Here is a 4,773-nt window from a genome sequence, read left to right as displayed (position 1 = left end):
CGAGTAGATGGGCACTTTTTTAACACAATTCTCACCAGAGCAGATTAAATACGCACAGAACCTTTGGGCAGTTGGTTCCTCTAGACCTACTACAACCGCCCCTATGCCTAGGACTAGTGTGCCCCCTACATCGACTGTCTCCACACCTTAGTTGAATGTGCCCCCTACACCGACGGATGGTTCATCCTCGAGACGAGGTAGGCGTCATTATGGAGGCAGTGGTTGCTGTGGTAGTGATTCTACCGATGCGTCCATACCACCGAGAGAGCATCCACCACTCTCTTCAGTAGATATTTCATCGATTGGCACACCACGTACACCTTGGGGATCACAAGAGCATGATCCTAGCAAGGTGTAGAAGAGGAGGGATGGGGCTGTTGTGGCAGGTAAGGTCAAAAAGGCCATGCGACAGAGAATTGGGAAGCTCTATAGAGTTCAATTTAGACACTTTGTGATGGAGATTTGGGATAATCAAGATGATGAAAGAAAGAGTTACATCGTCGATGCCATTCATAGAGAGTACACACCGACAAAGGGTACGATCCATTCTCGAATGACTAGATTTTGGGTGTGGTGAAGGTTAGAATGTCACATCGTCGGTCAGAGGCAAGAGACAAGTACAATGTTAGTAGTCCAAAGCCGGCATGGTTGGATGCGGAGGAGTGGGTGGGGATTGCGTGAGAGACACAAGACAATCCTGCCAGATTTTAGTAGCAGAGAGATGCAGCCAGAGCACGTTTGGATTCTGCTAGAGCATCACATCTTGGGAGTGGAGGCTACGACACACTTCGACATGGGTTTGTAAGTATTATATGTATGCTTTAAATTGTAAAAAATGTATACGTTATTTGAAGATTTATCTCATGATTAAACCATAATTTTGCAGGAAGTTGTGTAGCGCCCGCTGACGTCGAGAGGAGAAGTATGGGTACAAGCATGGACTTGTGGCCCTTTTGACCTAGCTGTAGGAGGAGGAGAGGCCGTCAACTGGGACGCATTACCATGAGGGTCTTCTTGATACAGTCTTACTCAGTCATCTTGATTCAGTCTTCTTGATATAGTCTTTTTGTACTTGTGGTCTTCTTGATACAATTTTACTAAGTGATTGTATACATGTACAATTTCATGCTTATGTTTATGGTTTTGCATTCTGTTTGTGATTATGATTGTGGTATGACAATTAGGTTATGGTTATGGTTTCACAATTATATATGGCACAAAGGTTATGGTTATGCTATGGCACAGAGGGTATGGTCATGTTTTGGCAATCAAGTTATGGTTATGGTTTTGCAATGATGGTATGGAAATCATGGTATGGTTAGGGTTTGGCAATCAAGTTATGGTTATGGTTTTGCAATGATGGTATGGCAATCATGTGATGGTTATGGTTTGGCAATCAGATTATGGTTATGGTTATGGTTTTGGAGTGATGGTATGGCTGTTATGGTTATGGTATGACAAGAAAGTTATGGTTATGGTTATGGTATGGCAAGTGGGTTATGTTTATGGTTTTGCAGTTTTCAAATCATGTTTTGAATTATGGCTATAAAATCTTTATGCCATTGTACCTATGGTTTGGGAGTCGACGTTATGGTTATGCTTTTGAGAACTTGTCATGATTAAACTTTTGATTTTGTGGTTTTGTTCTTCTTACAATTTTGCTAATCTGTATACACTCACTCTTAAGTGTCAAGTTGTAGGTGGAGTGCGGTTGCTTGTGCACTCCTCAGCAGAGAGGGATATTTTATGTTATTGCAGCATCAATTCCCATCCCTCTCTGCCCAAAAAAATTTGCAGGTTGTGTCGTCGGTACAGTATTCGTATACATGTTGGTATAGGCCTTGGAACATGCATCGATATTTTAAAATATCATACCGTCACTTATTTCAGCGTTTATTTCGGTGCCCTTTTCATCTCTTATTTCATTCATTTCGACGGCTAAAATACCGGTGCATATACTGACGACACCATTCCGACATCTATTTCGATGATTATTCTAGCGTATTTTACTTTTAAAACAAGATTTGAGTCATTGGTATCCGTGTTGATTTTTGCTCAGCATGTTGTACTGACGACCTCCAACTTGGTTAGTTAAGTCTTCTCTTGCAAGCACTATGTATCTCATTTTCCATAAGCCCCAACCACATTGTAACCAGATCTACTACCCACTTATAGTGCATGTCCAATGGATAAGTAGGGTGCAATCCATCACAATGACATACATTTGAATACATTTGATAGGTTTCACAAATTGAGATACTTCTTTCTACATACCTTTGCACCAAGTAAATGTGGTCCATACACCTTTGTGTCCAGCGTTAAGACTCTCACAAAATATCTGATATGCTCCTTTTGAGTGTCCTTATCATTCACAGCTCTCAAGGGCATCCCATTTCTTTGTTTTGGATGCTTCCACAAGTACCCACTGCGTCTTTCAAAAGTATCCATAGGCTTTTCTGTATATTCTTTTGAACTCTTGATTAGGTCACCCTTTTTGTCGTGCCAAAGTGCTCAGATAGCATCGCCCAATCACCTTCATGTAGGTCCTCTATAAATGACTCAAGTGCATTTGAAAGGCTAAGGTGATCACCTTGGCATGAGAGCTACTATAAGATTTTGTGCCAACATAATCACCCTTGACCATAATTTCTTCTTCATTTTCATACCTTGCTTTGGAAAGAATATCTGCAATTGGATTATCTTTACCCGGGATATATTGAATGTGTTTTTTTTGCGAGCTTCTGATTTCAAGCTTTTGTAATGAAGACCATTTTTTTGAGCTTTTTGGCTTTAAATTTGGGTCCTTTTCTAATGACAAAACAAAGTTGACCCATAAAATAAACATTACTCATACGATACAATATTGGCTAGATGGTGAGAACACCACAAACACCATACAATAATCATTTAGGAAAGCAGATGCCAAGAAAGTAGCAAAAGAAAAAAGTGAGGTAATGTGGCTTCATTGCAATCCATTAGACATGAAGGCTATACATCAAAGGGATTCACTAAGGGTTATTGTATGGTAACATGTGAGTGTAAGACATGGGGTTTATACAAGGGAGGTAAGGTTAATTTTATGAAGAACGGTCGCATGTATGCGGGTTACAAAGGGACCTTTCATGCATGCAAGTGATGTCCCTGAGGTTATAGAGAACTATAAGAGAATATGCAACCAACTTGTACTTTGGAGATGGCACTTTCCAGTTGGTCTTGGGGGAAAATTTTATTGCTCAGGCTGCATACAAGTATGGCTTGCTGAACTACATCCCCGGTGGTGGAGGTATTTGCATGATGAATATGAAGTTGAGGTTCTTGTAGCTTAATCATGACCTTAGTAACATGATGGCATGCTAAGGAACCATATACATCTATAAGACCCTCCTTGTGGGGGGAAGACTTCACCTCACTACCAATTGGCATGTAAGACAATCATCTCTGCTTGCCTTATCGTAAATTACTTGCTTCTCCAAGAGAGATTAACATCATCTTCTGCTCTGGATGTTTTCCAATTTGAAGGAGAGAACTTTGTGTATGAATCTTTCCGCCCATGATCAATGCCAATAATATTTCTCTTACTTACTTCTATGTGAGTAAGCATGCCTTCTCTCTCCAGCTCAAGGTCCCTCACCTTGCTTTGCAGATCCTCAATGTAAGTGGCAACATCTACTAGAAAGGATTCTTTGTCCATCTTCAACACATTTGGTACCACGTCCCTTAGTGCATAGTACTCTTGGTTCAGCCTCTCCCCTCATACACTCTACCTCTACATGATTCAAAGGCTGCTTGGCATAATCTCCTCAACAATCTTACTCTGCTTAGCTATGTATTCACAACAAAATCTACACTGCAGTTCTCAATTTTTGTAGTAGTTCATGCATTGCCCTTTGTAGACCACAAATTTGCATTTGAAACATCATTTCAAGTGACATTGCTTGTTTTATAAAACCTTGTAGATGGATGAGAAACATGGTCATGTCAATCACCCATCGAAGAGTATTGAATTGGAGCATTATCCTGACCATAATGAAATTGCGGTTCAATGGACAGCATCAATGAGTAAACTGGTGAAGTATGGTTGTTATGGTGGGCCTCACTTAATCCCTTTGATAGTCTATAAGTAGCACTCTCAATATGAGAGAGTAACCCTATTTGTACAGTCAAAGTGGAAGAATACCCCTCATTATATTGCTTTCCATGAGCATTGCTTTGTGGAGGATAGAAAGTTGGGGTAATCTACGGACACGACATTAATTTTCTTGAAAACATGAGTATTGACAAAGAAGGCAGGCTTGCAAGCATTTTTGAAGAAGGAAATTCATCAAACATGTCAGAGGTTTGAAAGTAAGGTACCATCCCACAAGCATTCTTGGAACACTCTCTTTGCTTCATGCAAGGAAGAGAGGTTTTCCTGAACCATCTGCATAGATCCCATCTCTAGAACACCATTTGGTGTAGCCACCATTTTTCATCATTGGGGCATCTGTGAGGCGGGTGGCTACACTAGAGCCATATTGGTTTGTATCCAAATACAAGAAATTTTCCTTCTATGAGCCCACCATGAAAGCTTCTAGAGAAGCTTGGCCATCATTCCATAAGTTCTTGATGTTGGGAGTATGTGGTGGTGTACTCATAGTGGAAAACATCAATGGATGTAAAATTCCTTGACAAAAATTAGCTTGAAATCTTTTTCGTGCTGCCAAAGTTTACTGTTGCGAGACACAATGATGAGTGCACCTATACAATCATAAACAAATAAGGCCCCATATTCCA

General features: G+C 40.4%; 1 pseudogene; it reads right to left on the bottom strand.

The window, feature by feature from the left end:
- Window positions 1-3,147: 3,147 nt before the first annotated feature.
- Window positions 3,148-4,465, bottom strand: LOC147434076 (uncharacterized; annotated as a pseudogene).
- Between the last annotated feature and the right edge of the window lie 308 nt (window positions 4,466-4,773).

The sequence above is a fragment of the Adiantum capillus-veneris genome, chromosome 19 (genome assembly GCF_014529385.1).
Source record: "Adiantum capillus-veneris isolate H3 chromosome 19, ASM1452938v2, whole genome shotgun sequence".
Taxonomy (NCBI): domain Eukaryota; kingdom Viridiplantae; phylum Streptophyta; class Polypodiopsida; order Polypodiales; family Pteridaceae; genus Adiantum; species Adiantum capillus-veneris.
Note: the sequence above shows the minus strand (reverse complement) of the source record. Positions and strands in the feature narration are given on the sequence as shown.